We start from the raw sequence: 16,399 nt of genomic DNA on the forward strand, positions 1-16,399 counted from the left end.
GTTATATCTTGATTGCTTGTGATTGGTTGTGTTCCAATGGCGGAACATGGAAAGATTGTTACCCTGTCATCATAGTCTGACTGCTGAGTCGTTGATTGTAGATTAACTTGGATAGCTATGTGTCCAAGGTGATCTATTCAACTAGCCATCATTGGATCTGAGGCTAGGGATGATGACCAGGGCCAGAACCCTTCGCCAGTCCTTGAGAACTGGCAACAGATTATGGCAGACATGCAAGCCCAGCTTCAAAGCCAGGAAGAGCATATCCTCCTTCTGAGACAGCAGGCTCCATCAGGGAGTGCTGCATCTATTGTGCCACCTGTAGTGGCACCAATTGTTTAGCCATTAGAAGTTGGGAATAGGTGAGAGCTGTTGTATGAGCGGTTCAGGAGGTAGCATCCTCCAACTTTTGAGGGAGGACTAGATCCACTAAAAGCCGAACAGTTGATGAGTATGATTACCACTATCCTGGACTTCATAAGGGTAGAGGTTCATGATAGGGTGGCCTGTGCCACATATATGCTAAGAGAGAATGCCCGTATTTGGTGAGAAGTGGCATCACAAACTAGAGATGTTACTACTTTGGGTTGGGATGGATTCAAGGATTTTTTCAGTCAGAAGTACTACAACGTTGCCATTAGGGTAGCAAAGGTAAATGAATTTATGGGATTGATACAGAGCTACATGACAGTTACACAATATGCTCTGAAGTTTGATAGACTTGCGAAGTTCGCAGCAGATCTTGTGCCTACCGATTCAGCTAGGTAGGGCAGATTTATCAGAGGGCTTAATGCTATGATATCCCAAGATATGAGAATTACAACAGTTTATGGGGGAATGACTTATGCCCAGGCTGTTGAGAAGGCTCTTACCGCTGAGGAAGAGGAGAACAAGATCTGGATGGTGAATGCTGCGAGACGGGAGGTCTGTAGAATGGTGCCTCCATATTCTAGGTCTGGTAGGGGCGGAGGCCCCAGTGATCTGAAGAGGAAGACCCCTGACACTTCAACCGCTACGAGGTGTAGAAGATGCCATCCAGGTGAATGTCGGGCCAAGGCCTGTTATGTGTGTGGGGTGGTTGGACACCTTAAGAAGGATTTCCCAACAGTGAAGAAAGGAGAAGTAGCGAAGGTGGACAGCTTGACTCTAGCTCGAGTGTTCAACTTGACGCAGGCAGAGGCCATGGCTAGTCCCTCAGTGGTGACAGGTCAGGTTTCTAGCGCCTGCTCTCCTTTTACTCTATTGATTGACTCTGGTGCTACACATTCATTTGTTTCTAGTAAGGTAATTGATAGATTGTGTAGACCTAGTGAGTACTGTACTGTGGGGTTTGGGACTATATTGTCTACAGGGGAATTGGTAGTTTCTAGGAGATGGATTAGAGCACTGCCAGTGATGGTTGACAGTAGGGAGCTATCAGTAGACTTGATTGAGTTAGGTATGGAGGATTTTTAAGGGATTTTGGGGATGGATTGGCTGGTCAGATATGGGGCTACTATTGATTGTAGGATGAAGATTGTGACCTTTGAGCCAGAGGGAGAGGATCCCTTTGTTTTCGTGGGTGCGGTATGTGGACTCCGCATACCCATGATATTAGTGCTAAGAGCCAAGGGCCTATTACAGGGAGGATGTATAGGTTTTTTGGCTAGTGTGGTGGATATAACCAGAGTTTTGCCAACAGGGCCGAGAGAGACTACATTGGTTCGTGAATTCTTGGATGTATTCCCTAAGGATTTACCAGGGTTGTTGCCGCACAGGGAGATTCAGTTTGTCATTGAGTTGGCACTAGGGACAGAGCCAGTGTCGAGGGCACCATATAGAATGACACCGACAGAATTGAGAGAATTGAAGATACAACTACAGGAGCTTTTGGATTTAGGGTTTATCAGGCCAAGCTACTCGCCATGGGGTGCTCCGTTTTTGTTTGTGAAGAAGAAGGACGGGACTCTGAGGATGTGTATAGACTACAGAGAATTGAACAAGTTAACTACCAAGAATAAGTACCCTATACCGAGGATTGATGACTTGTTTTGTCAGCTGCAGGGAAAGACGGTATTCTCGAAGAGTGATCTTCAATCTGGTTATCACCAGCTGAGGATCAATGATGGATATACCGAAGATGACCTTTCGAATGAGGTATGGGCATTATGAATTTCTCGTCATGTCGTTTGGTTTGACCAATGCTCCAGCAGCCTTCATGGACCTAATGAACAAGGTGTTCAAGGACTTCTTGGACCAGTTTGTATTTGTCTTCATCGATGACATCTTAGTGTACTCCAGTTTAGAAGCAGAGCATGAGTAACATCTTCGACAGGTCTTCCAAAGGTTAAGAGAGCACCGGTTGTGCGCCAAGTTTAAGAAGTGTGAGTTTTTGCTACTAGAAGTGCCATTCCTTGGACATATTGTTGGTGAAGATGGAATTAAGGTGGATCCATCTAAAGTAGAGGCAATTAGAGATTGGCCAAGGCCAAGGAATGCCTCAGAGGTTCAGAGTTTCCTCGGGTTAGTAGGTTACTACAGACGGTTTGTGGAAGAGTTCTCGAAGATTGCTACACCGATGACAGAATTGACATAGAAGAATTTGAAGTTCGTCTGGTCAGACAAGTGTGAGAACAATTTTCAAGAATTGAAGCAGCGACTTATTACTGCACCTGTGCTGAGTCTTCCTTCGGAGGAAGGAAAGTTTGTGGTATATATTGTGATGCATCGAGGTTGGGTTTGGGCTGTGTGTTGATGCAGAATGGGAAGGTTATAACTTATGCCTCACGACAACTGAAGGAGTATGAGCAGCGGTACCCTACCCATGATTTGGAATTGGCAGTAGTGGTATTCGCACTAAAGGTATGGAAACATTATCTATACGGGGATAAGTGCGAGATATACACCGATCATAAGAGTTTGAAGTACTTCTTCACACAGAAGGACATGAATATGAGGCAGAGGCGTTGGATGGAGTTGGTAAAAGACTATGACTGTGACATTCTTTACCACCCAGGAAAAGCCAATGTTGTGGCGGATGCATTGAGCCGGAGTGGCCCGGGTCAGTTGTTTAGTTCTACTCAGATTTCTAGGGAGTTGGCTGATGAGATGTCCAAAGCGAAGATAGAGTTGGTGGTGGGCCGATTGGCCAACATTACTTTTTAGTCGACCCTACTAGAGCGAATCAAGGAGGGTCAGTTGGTAGAAGCACAGTTACAAGAGGTTTGAGAGAATGTCTTAGTAGGAGCAGTTAAGGATTATTCAATTTGTGAGGTTGGTTTACTACGATATTAGGGTCAAATTTGTGTTCTGACTGATGTGGAGATTAGATGAGAGATATTAGATGAATCACATACTACGCCATACTCACTGCATCCGGGTACCACGAAGATGTATCAAGATCTACACATGTTGTATTGGTGGCCCGGGATGAAGAAGGATGTGGTCAAGTATGTGGCCAAGTGTTTGACCTGTTAGCAGGTGAAAGCTGAGCATCAACGACTAGCGGGGTTGCTTCAACCTTTGGGTATTCCCGAGTGGAAATGGGAAGATATTACGATGGACTTTGTGGGAGGTTTACCTAGGATAGCGGGACTTCATGACTCGGTGTGGGTGATAGTGGATAGATACACCAAATCAACTCACTTTCTTCCAGTGAGGATGACTTATACGGTGGATCAGTATGCAGAGTTGTATTTGAGGGAGATCATACGTCTTCATGGGGTTTCTAAGTCTATAGTGTCAGATCGGGATCCTATCTTTACCTCCAAGTTTTGGGGTAGTTTGCAGAAGGCTATGGGGACTCAGTTGAAGTTCAGCACGACCTTTCATCCTTAGACTGATGGACAGTCTGAGAGGATGATTCAGGTGTTGGGGGATATGCTTAGGGTATGTGTGATCGACTTTGAAGGATCTTGGAGTAAGTATCTTCCGTTGATTGAGTTTTAATACAACAACATTTATCAATCAACGATTGGAGTGGCTCCATATGAGGTGTTATATGGGAGGAGATGGAGATCACCCATTCATTGGGATGAGATGGGTGAGAGGAAGTATTTGGGGCCGGACATGGTTTAGAAGACTAATGAAGCTATTGAGAGATCCGAGCTAGAATGCTTGCTTGACAGAGTAGATAGAAAAGCTACGCTGATCCTAAGCGTAGGGACGTGGAGTTCCAGGTTGGGGACCATGTGTTTCTGCGAGTTTCACCACTGCGAGGAGTGAGAAGGTTTGGGAAGAAGGACAAGTTGAGCCTTAGATTAATTGGACCTTTTGAGATTATGGAGAAGGTCGGATGGGTGGCTTACAGGTTAGCTTTGCCACCGTCACTGTCAGGAGTTCATGACGTATTCCATGTCTCTATGCTCCGGAAGTATGTCTCAGATACGACACATGTGTTGAAGTATGAAGACTTGGAATTGCAGACAGATTTGTCTTGTGAGGAGTAACCAGTTCAGATCTTAGACAGGAAAGATAAGGTTCTATGGAACAAAAGGATTCCTCTGGTTAAAGTATTATGGAGGAATAGTAGGGTCGAGGAAGTGACCTGGGAGCTTGAGTCAGCAATGCAGGATCAGTATCCTGAGTTATTTAGGTAAATTTCGGGGTCGAAATTCTCAGTAGGGGGGATAGTTGTAATGACCCAACATCACTAATAAGGCATAAGGGCCTTGATTAGCGTGCCAGGAGGGCATAATTGGTTTATGTGTGATTTAAATGATTAAATGCATGATTATATGATTATATGGATATGTGAGATGCATGTTTATGAGTATTAATATGCATGTGGGCCCAATTTAGCTTATAGGGGCATATTTTTAATTTTGGCCCCGTTATGGGCATAAACGTGATTATTTATGGTAAATTGTTGAGACCACATTATTATGTGGATATATTTGCAGCATATGACTCGAGACGGTCCTAGTGAGCGGTTTGGCGAAATAGTCACGACGGGGATTTATACCCAGCTTGGGGGAGCCTGGGGGTATTTTTGGGAATTTAGAGAATATATTGGAGATTATTAGACATTGGGTAAATAATTGGTGATTAATTGGATGACAGGATTTAAGTGGTAAATATTAGGAACACTCGAGGAATTAGTGGGAATTGGGAGCAAAATGACTAAAATGCCCCTTTAGACACCTTAGAAGGATTGAGATGGTTGGAGGGGTAATTAAGTCATTAGGCTACTTAGAGATAAACTCAGAAAAGAAAGACTCACCTAAGTCTAAGTAGAAGTCTTAAGCCTATTTTCTCTCTCAGCTCATTTGTCTCCCACGTATCTCTATCTCCTTAGTTTCCATTTGGGATATTGAAGCTTTTCTTCAAGGTGAAGGCATGTACTAAGCTTGGACTGGGAATTTTCGGAGGAAAGTAGAAGGGAATTGAAGGGGAATTTAGCTGGGTGTTGGAGCTGGAAATTCAGAGGAGAAGACAGCTGTATTGAGATAAGAATTTTAGCTTTTAATTTTGATTTTTTTGCTAGGTTGTCTAGGTAAGTTTGGACTCTTGAACTTGAATTAGATGATGGAATTAGATCAAGTTCTTGGGGTCTTAATAGATGATGAATTTGATTGGTGACTTCAAGTTTATTGTTGAGGTTTTGAGGATTAAGATAGGTGGTTTATTCTTAGAATTTGTAGCTTGATTGATGATTGAATTAGGGAAATTTGTTGAATAAAATTATGGGTAAGTGTGAGTGTTCTTGGCTGAGAGAAGGAGGAGAAATCCTAGGTTTCTTCTGGGTTCGCAGGGCCCGCTGCGACCCAGCCTAGGGGCGTCGCGGCGCATGTGGTCCTTGTGGCCTAGTTAGCTCTCTGACTTGGGGGCGCGCCGTGACTTGCTTGGCCAAGTCACGACCTGCCTCCCCTTTGGCTTGGGAGTTATCTCTCTAACTTGAGGCAAGTCGCCACTTGCTACGCCAAGTCGCGACCCGCCTAGGAAGTTTTGTCTTGGAACTATTTCAAGTATTGTTAGTGCTTGGGGGTTCGAACCTAGGGGTGCGGGACAATTTCTACTACCCGATTTAGTAGAAATTGAGGTCCTGGAGGCTAGTTTTGTTCCCTAGGTATTTTATTTCTGATTGGAAGTTGATAGACATCAATGACCCTTGTGACTAAGTTTATCACCGAGGCTCGAGGCTAATGATCGTGCTCAAAACCAGTTCACTTTCTCCGCTCGGAATCAAAGGTAAGTAAACTACACCCGGTAAAATGGTATTTTTCCATGTGAACATGAAATAAACGACCTAAGAGTGCCGAAATTAATATTGGCGCACAAGGACGTGGCTCGTTCATTGGTAGCTGAGGTTAAGTATATGATCACTGAGCTCGGCCTAAGCGAGCCAATGTCAGTGGGATAAACAGAGGGTGCGACCTAAGGGCATCGACCCTAGATATTGTGAGATATGTTTATTGTTATTAATTTGATTATTATTGCATGTTTATTACCTGGATGATTGATTATTGGTTTGCATATTGCTATTACTGATTATGTGAACAATGTGGTCTGCTGAGTATCTGATTGATGATTTATGAATTATCTGACTATTGATTATTGATTATGCTCTGTAATATAGTTTTCTTGCCGGGCCTTGGCTCGCGAGTGCTACGTGGTGTAGGTAAAGGCAAGGGCAAGGTGGACCAGTCTTGAGTTGGAGAGCTCTGGGGCAGAATTTACATAGTCAGCTGATCGGTCGCCACAGCCGAGGAATGGTACAGGGACAGGAGAGCCTAAAGTGCCTATTTTTCCATTAGAGTGGCTTGTGGATGTACATAAACTTTGAATTTTTTGTAAACTGTCCTTTAAAACCTATTTTGGGATCCCATGTATTTAACGTTTAATTTAATGAGAAATTTCTTGTTTATGACCAAAATCTTTTAACCCTAACCTAATTACGACTTTAGGGTCACATTTTCAACATTATGACTTGATTAGCAAGCTTTGCACCTTTATAATCACATAGTGTAACGACCTTGGTTATCCAGGGTGTTACAACTTGGTATCAGAGCATCCTAGGTTTAAGGGTTCCTGAAGATTGGCTGGACATGTACTTTCACCGCTAAAGACAAGCTCGACTCAAGGTTTGGTAATTGTGTATACATGTTTATATGCTTAAATGATTAGAAAAAACCATGATTGTTGTTATTTGTTTGATTAATAGGGAGCATGAGATACTGATAGGGCCTGGCCCTTGACTGTTTTGTGATGATATTAAGGCACGCTTATTAGCGTTGCTGGTGCATGTGAATGAATATTTGGATAAAATGATATATCTTGATTGCTTGTGATTGATTGTGTTCCAATGGTGGATTATGGAAGGATTATTACCTTGTCATCATAGTCTGATCACCGAGACATTAATTGTAGATTAACTTGGATAGCTATGCATCCAAGATGATCTACACGACTAGTCGGTACTAGGTCTAAGACTAGAGATGATGACCAGGGCGAGAACCCTCCACCAGTCCCTGAGAATTGGCAATAGATTATGGCAGATATGCAAGCCTGGCTTTAGAGCTAAAATGAGCAGATCCGACTTCTGAGACAGCAGGCTCCGTCAGGGAGTGCTGCATCCATTGTGCCACCTATAGTGGCACTGGTTATACAACCAGTGGATGTTGGGAATAGATGGGAGCCGTTGTATGAGCGGTTCAGGAGACAACATCCTCCAACTTTTGAGGGAGGACCAGATCCACTAAAGGTCGAGCATTGGATGAGTATGATTACCGTTATCCTGGACTTCATGAGGGTAGAGGTTCATGACAGGGTGGCCTGTGCCACATATATGCTAAGAGAGGATGCCCGCATTTGGTGGGAAGTGGCATCACAGACCAGAGATGTTACTACATTGGGTTGGGATGGATTCAAGGACTTGTTCAGTCAGAAGTATTACAATGTGGCCATCAAGGCAGCAAAGGTGAATGAATTTGTGGGGTTGGTTCAGGGCAACATGACAGTTACAGAGTATGCCCTGAATTTTGATAGACTTGCAAAGTTTGCACCAGATCTTGTGCCTACAAATGTAGCTAGGTAGGACAGATTTATTGGAGGGCTTAATGCCATGATTGCCCAAGATGTAAGGATTAAAATAGTTTCTGGGGGGACGACTTATGCCTAGGCTATTGAGAAGGCTCTTACTGCTGAGGAAGCAGAGAACATGATATGGAGGGAGAATGCTGCAAGACGGGAGGGTCGCAGAGTAGTACCTCCATATTCTGGGTCTGGTAGGGGCGAAGGCCCCAGTGATCTGAAGAGGAAGACCCCTGACACTTCGACCGCTGCTGGTATTAATAAGAGAGGTTGGGGTACTCAGGGTGGTCGTCAGGGAGGCGGTGATACATGGAGGAGCTATCCAGAGTGCACGGGGTGCAGAAGGCGCCATCCGGGCAAATGTAGGGCTAAGGCCTATTATGTGTGTGGGGTGGTGGGACACCTGAAGAAGGACTGCCCAACAGTGAAGAAAGGGGAAGTAGGGAAGGTGGATAGCTTGACTTCGACTCGAGTGTTCACCCTGACGCAGGCAGAGGCCAAGGCCGAGGCTAGTCCTTCGGTGGTGACAGGTTAGTTTTCTAGCGCCGACTCTCCTTTTACTGTATTGATTGGCTCTGGTGCTACACATTCATTTGTTTCTAGTAAGGTGATTTATAGATTGTGTAGACCTAGTGAGTACTGTACTGCGGGGTTCGGGAGTATATTGCCTACAGGGGAACTGGTAGTTTCTAGGAGGTGGATTAGAGCATTGCCAGTGATGGTTGATGGTAGGGAGTTGTCAGTAGACTTGATTGAGTTGGGTATGGAGGACTTTGACATGATTTTGTGCATGGATTAGCTGGTTAGATATGGAGCTACCATTGATTGTAGGAAGAAGATGGTGACCTTCGAACCGGAGGGAGAAGATCCTTTTGTTTTCGTGGGTGCGGTATATGGACCCTGCGTACCCATGATATCAGCGCAAAGAGTTAGGGACTTATTACAGGGAGGATGTATAGGTTTTCTGGCTAGTGTGGTGGATACTACCAGAGTGTTGCCAACAGGGCTGAAGGGGACCAAATTAGTTCGTGAGTTCTTGGGTGTGTCTGCTGAGGATTTACCAGGACTACCGCCGCATAGGGAGATTCAGTTCGTTATTGAGTTAGCGCCAGGGATAGATCTAGTGTCGAGGGAACCATATAGAATGGCACCGGCAGAACTGAAGGAAGTGAAGATACAGTTACAGGAGCTTCTGGATTTGAGGTTCATCAGGCCTAGTTTCTTTCCATGGGGTGCTCCGGTTCTGTTTATGAAGAAGAAGGATAGGACACTGAGGATGTGTATAGATTACAGAGAATTGAACAAGTTGACCATCAAGAATAAGTACTCTCTACCAAGGATCGATGACTTGTTTGATTAGCTACAGGGAAAGACGGTATTCTCGAAGATTAATCTTCGATCTAGTTATCACCAACTGAGGATCAAGGACGAGGATATACCGAAGACGACCTTTCAAATGAGGTATGGGAATTATGAGATTTTGGTCATGTCGTTTGGTTTGACCAATGCCCCATTAGCCTTCATTGACTTAATGAATAGGGTGTTCAAGGACTTCTTGGATCAGTTCTTCATTGTCTCCATCGATGACATTTTAGTGTACTCTAGTTCAAAGGCAAAGCATGAGCTACATCTTCGACAGGTCTTGCAGATGTTAAGAGAGCACCGATTGTACGCCAAGTTTAAGAAGTGTGAGTTTTGGCTACTAGAAGTGACATTCCTTGGACACATTGTTGGTGAAGATGGGATTAAGGTGGATCCATCTAAGGTGGAGGTAGTTAGAGATTGGCCGAGGCCAAGGAATGCCTCAAAGGTTCGGAGTTTCCTTGGGTTAGCAGGTTACTACAGACGATTTGTGGAAGGGTTCTCGAAGATTCCTACACCGATGACATAATTGACACAGCAGAATTTGAAGTTCATCTGGTCAGACAAGTATGAGAACAGTTTTCAAGAGTTGAAGCGACGACTTATTACTGCACCTGTGCTGAGTCTTCCTTCAAAGGAAGGAAAGTTTGTGGTTTATTGTGATGCGTCGAGGTTAGGCTTAGGCTATGTGTTGATGCAGAACGGGAAGGTTATAGCTTATGCATCACGGCAGATGAAGGAGTATGAGCAGCGATATCCTACCCATGATTTGGAATTGGCAGCGGTGGTATTCGAACTGAAGGTGTGGCGACATTATCTGTATGGGGAGAAGTATGAGATATACACCGATCATAAGAGTTTGAAGTTCTTCTTCACGCAGAAGGACCTGAACATGAGGCAGAGGCGTTGGATGGAATTGGTAATGGACTATGATTGTGACATTCTTTACCACCTAGGGAAATCCAACGTAATGGCGGATGCATTGAGCCGGAGAGGCCCGGGTCATTTAATTGGTTCCACTCAGATTTCGAGGGAGTTAGCTAATGAGATGACTAGAGCGAGGATAGAGTTGGTAGTGGGCCGGTTGGCCAAAATTATTCTATAGTCAACCCTACTAGAGTGGATTAAGGAAGGTCAGTTGGTGGATGCTCAGTTATAGGAGGTTAGAGAGAATTTCTTAGCGGGAGAAGCTAAGGACTATTCTATTTCTGAGGTTGGTTTGATACAATATCAGGGTCGGATTTGTGTTCCAACTGATGTGGGGATCAGGCGAGAGATACTAGATGAATCGCATACTACGTCGTACTCACTTCATCCGGGTACCACGAAGATGTATCAGGATCTACGGACATTGTATTGGTGGCCTGGGATGAAAAAGGATGTGGTGGAGTACGTGGCTAGATGTTTGACCTGTGAGTAGGTGAAAGCTGAGCATCAGCAACCAGTAGGGTTGCTTCAGCCTTTGGGTATTCCTGAGTGGAAATTGGAGGATATTGCGATGGACTTCGTGGGAGGTTTTCCCAGGATAGTGGGGCTTCATGACTCGGTGTGGGTGATAGTGGACAAATACACCAAGTCAGCACATTTTCTTCCAGTGAAGACGACTTATACGGTGGATCAATAGGCAGAGTTGTATGTAAGGGAGATCATATGTCTTCACGGGGTTCCTAAGTCTATAGTGTCAGGCTAGGATCCTGTCTTTACCTCGATGTTTTGGAGTAGTTTGCAGAAGGCTATGGGGACTCAGTTGAAGTTTAGGACGGCCTTTCATCCTTAGACTGATGGACAGTCTGAGAGGATGATTCTGGTGTTGGAGGATATGCTTAGGGCATGCGTGATCGACTCTGAGGGATCTTGGAGTAAGTACCTCCCGTTGATTGAATTTTCGTACAACAAGAATTATCAATCGACGATTGGAGTGGCTCCATATGAGATGTTATATGGGAGGAGATGTAGATTTCCCATTCATTGGGACGAGATGGGTGAGAGGAAGTATTTAGGGCCGGACATGGTTCAGAAGACCAATGAAGCTATTGAGAAGATCTGAGCTAGAATGCTTGTTTCGCAGAGCAGACAAAAAAGCTACGCTAATCCTAAGCATAGGGACGTGGAGTTCCAGGTTGGGGACCACGTGTTTCTGCGAGCTTCACCACTACGAGGGGTGCGGAGGTTTGGAAAGAAGGGCAAGCTGAGCCCTAGATTCATCGGACCTTTTGAGATTCTCGAGAGGATCAGACAGGTGGCTTACAGGTTAGCTTTGCCACCATCATTGTCGGGAGTTCATGACATATTCCATGTCTCTATGCTACGGAAGTATGTCTCAGATACGACACATGTGTTGAAGTATGAAGACTTGGAATTGCAGACAGATTTGTCCTATGAGGAGCGACTGGTTCATATTTTAGATCGGAAGGATAAGGTTCTACGGAACAAGACAATTCCTCTGGTTAAAGTGTTATGGAGGAATAGCAGGGTCAAGGAGGCAACCTGGGTGCTTGAGTCAATAATGCGGGATCAGCATCTCGAGTTATTCAGGTAAATTTCGAGGACAAAATTCTCAGTAGGAGGGGATAGTTGTAATAACCCAAAATTTACTAATAAGGTTTAAGGGCCTTGATTAGTGTGCCGGGAGGGCATAATTGGTTTATGTGTGCTTTAAATGATTTAATGCATGATTATGTGATAAGCATGCTTACATGATTATGTGGATGTATAAAATGCATGTTTATGAGTATTAATGAGCATGTGGGCCCTGTTTAGCTTATAAGGGTATATTTGTAATTTTGGCCATTGAGGGCATAAATGTGATTATTTGTGGTAAATTGTTAAGACCACATTATTATGTGGATGTATTTGCAGCATATGGCTCGAGGTGATCCTAGTGAGCGGTTTAGCGAAATAGTCACGGCGGGGATTTATACTTGGCTCGGGGGAGCCTGAGGGTATTTATGGGAATTTGGGAAATATATTGGAGATTTTTAGACATTGGGTAAAATAATTGGTGATTAATTAGATGACGAGAATTAAGTGGTAATTATTAGGGACACTTGAGTAATTAGCGGGAATTGGGAGCAAATGACCAAAATGCCCTTAGAGTGATTAAAAGACTTGGATTTAATTGGGAGGGCAAAAGGGTCCTTTGATTATGAAGGGGGATAATTGAAATATTCTGTTCATTTAGACTTTAGTGGGAAGTGGTAGAAAGGGGCTAGAAGCTAAAAAGGAAAGGAAAAGAAAGAAGGAAAACATAGACTCCCAACTCACCATCTCTCTCCCACACGATTTCTTCTTTTTCTCTCTCTTTCTTGTGGATTTTGGAGCTGAGAACTCAGAGAAAGTCCAGACTAAGTCTTGGGATTTTGATCTTTGGAGTGGCTAGGAGTTCAACTGGAATTAGCTTCCAATTAAGGTAAGGTTTAAAAGGTTTTGACTGAATTTGTTGAGCTTTGTTGGGTATGGTTTCTGAGTTTGGTTTTGGGTGGAGGTTTAAAGACTCAAACTTGGGAGTTTGAAGGACTCAAAGCTGGGAGGAACACTGAGGGCAACCTAGGGTCGGATTCACCCATTTGAGGTAACCATTTCTCACCTTAACTGTTTGAGTTTTCTGGTTTTTAGATGGTCTTTTTGAGCCTCAAAGCTCAACTTTGATTCCTGTGGTTGATGGGATTTCTAGCTAGGTTTTGGGTGTTATTATGTTGTATTGGGTGAGCTATAGTGGTTTAAGGACTTGATTTTGAGTTTGGTGGAAAATTGTAAAGGATTTTTGGGGTTTTGGCTCGAGGAAGTTCGAAGGAAAAACCCTATTTTTTTTCATGTTCTGGTTGTAGCGCTAGGATAGGAGCACTACAGTGATGTGCTTCGTTTTCTAGGGGGTTGGATTTCTGACTGTAGCGCTGAAGCACCCCTCTTATGGCACTGTAGCGCTACCCTGCCTCCAGAACTTGGTTTTTGGGATTTCTTTTAGGGTTTTTGCTTGGGGGCTCGGGGGTTGATTCCACCACCCCATTGGGTGGAATTGGGCTTCCCGAGAGCTTGGGATTGGTTCCAAAGCTGGGTTACGAAATTGAATGTTAGTGAGGGTTCTAATTTATGGTTGTGACTAGGTGTACGCTAGGGCTCGGACGGGGTCATCTTAATTAGCCAAAGCGCTTGGAATCAAAGGTAAGAAAGCTGCACCCGGTTATGTGGTTATGTTGGGACTAAGAGTTCCCTATATCTGTATGTAATGTTGTATGATGGTATTATGCCATGTGAACATGAAATAAATGTCCTAAAAGTGTCAGAATTAATATTGGTGCACAAGGACGCGACTCGGCCACTGGTAGCTGAGGTTAAGTATATGATCCCTGAGCTCGGCCTAAGTGAGCCGGAGTCAGTGGGATAAATAGAGGGTGCGGCCTAAGGGCGTCGACCTTGGATATTGTGAGATATTTTTATTGTTATTAATCTGATGATTATGGCATGTTTATTACCTGGATGATTGATTATTGGTTTGCAGATTGATAATACTGATTATGTAAACAATGTGGTCTGTTGAGTATCTGATTGATGATCTATGAATTATCTCACTATTGATTATGCTATGTAATATGGTTTTCTTACTGGGCCTTGGCTCACAAGTGCTACGTGGTGCAGGTAAAGGCAAGGGCAAGGTGGACCAGTCCTGAGTTGGAGAGCTCTGGGGCAGAATGTACATAGTCAGCTGATCGGTCGCCATGGCCGAGGAATGGTACAGGGACAGGAGAACCTAAAGTGCCTATTTTGCCATTAGAGTGGTTTAAGGATGTACATAAAATTTGGAATTTTTGTAAACTGTCCTTTAAAACCTATTTTTGGATCTCATGTATTAAACATTTATTTTAATGAGAAATTTCCTGTTTATGACCAAAAAATTTTAACCCTAACCTAATTACGACTTTAGGGTCACGTTTTCAACTATATGACTTAATTAGCAAGCTTTGCACCTTTTATAATCACATAGTGTAACGACCTTGGTTACCCAGGGTGTTACACGCAACCCTAATCCAGATGACCATAGAGTCAACCTATGGCCCTTTGCACTAAATAGATGACCGTGGAGTCAACCTGGGGTCCTTTGCCCTGAATAGATGACCATGGAGTCAACCTGGGGTCCTTTGCCCTAGCCATGTGACTATAAAGTCACCCTGGGCCTTTTGCCCTAGCTTTGAGTAACTAGCCATAGAACTAGTCAAGCGCTTTAGTTTTCTACGACCATGGGGTCAGACGAGTGTGTAATACTCTACTGATTAGATTTAATCACATCAACTAGCGATTGGCGCGCTATTGCCGCTCTTAACTCATAAATCAATGCTTTACGACCAGCGCTTAGCGCTATTGCCATCCTTGACTGATAAGTCAATGCCTTTCTCAAGAAGTAATGCAAACAAGCATTCATTATACGACAAATATCTATATATAGAGCACTCAACATGCTCCATCAATAATCATGTATGTCACATAATGGGTGCAATTTTCTTACCTCAGGTCCGAGTGTAAGATAAATTAAGAATGACCCCACGATCCGGACCTTGAACCCCTAGCTATAACCTAGTCATAACCAAATATAAAATCCTATATATAATGAGTAAATAAAGGCTTCCGAAACAAGTCCTAGCCTCTGGGACCTCTAATTCTACCAAATCGCGTAGTAGGTTCGATCCCGAGCCTTAAGGTATGAAATCCCACCATTAAAACCCAAGGTTGCCAAAAATGGCTAGGTGGGCCGCAACTTGCCCCTAAGAGTCGCGTCACGCCTCCTAGATAGAAAGCCCCCTGTTTAGGTCTAGGGCTCGGGCTGGGGCATGCCAACGAGAGCCGCAGCGTGCCTCTAGGACATAGCCTCACCTAGCCTCTTGGGTTCGCACGGGCCACGGCGCACAAGAACACGGCCGCGACGTGCCCTTGCGAACCCAGGACCCCTGTTCTCTCTTCAGCCCAAACTCAACCAAACCAAATCGAATCCTTCCAAACATCCCACCCCAGTAACGTCCTCCTAATCCAGGGCCATTACACTGTGTATTTTAAATTGTGTTTGACTTGCTAATCAAGTCATTTGGTTATAAACGTGTAACTAAGGTTAATTTCAAGGGTTAGGGTTAAAAACTTTGGTCAAAGGAACTATTGATTTTTATTTCAAAACTTTATACATACATGGGATCCCAGAATATTACAACCAAACTTTTAAAAATGTGTATATACATCAAAATTACAACCGGCCAACCTAAGTGACAAAATTAGAACTACAACCCTAGTTCTTCTGAGATATCCTGGTTGTGGTGGACGAGCAGCCACATATGTACACGCCGCCACCGAAGCTCACCAACTCATGGCTGGACAAGCTTTCCTTTTCCCTTACCTGCATCACAAAGCACCCGTGAGCCAAGGCCCAACAAGAAAACTAAAACATGTGCATAAACAGAAAATATAGATTCCCAAAATTTATCTAGCTTCTCCAGCAGTAATAACCTACTCATACAATCATTCAATTACAAATAAATGGTCATTGGACCAATTTGGGGCCGCTGCCCTGAACAGTTGACCATAGAGTCAACCCCGAGGCCCTATGCCCAAGCTATGTGACCATAGAGCCAACTGGGACCCTTGCCCTTAGCTCTAAGTAACTAGCCATAGAGCTAGCCAAACACCTATGGTTTTCCAAAGACCATAGGGTTGACCAACGTATTAGTACATTGCTGATTTAAACCTAAGCCTTTCGACCAGTGCGCAGTGCGCTATTGCAGTCCTTGACTAATAAGTCAAGTCGTGAACCAGGTATTCGAATATCAATACAGAAGCAGATATTGATAGGCATACCCCAACAAGATAAATACGCATACATGTTAATCACATAACATCATCAAGTAACCATAATCATATTAATAATCATGCTTATTTAACGGGACCATGCTCTAGCCACACAAACCATGCGAACAGTCATGCAACACTTAAGCAAGTAGGAATATTCAAGTACATTTAACCAATAAGTGAAAACGATAACTTAAACATA

This window comes from Humulus lupulus, chromosome 4, assembly GCF_963169125.1.
Source record: "Humulus lupulus chromosome 4, drHumLupu1.1, whole genome shotgun sequence".
Taxonomy (NCBI): domain Eukaryota; kingdom Viridiplantae; phylum Streptophyta; class Magnoliopsida; order Rosales; family Cannabaceae; genus Humulus; species Humulus lupulus.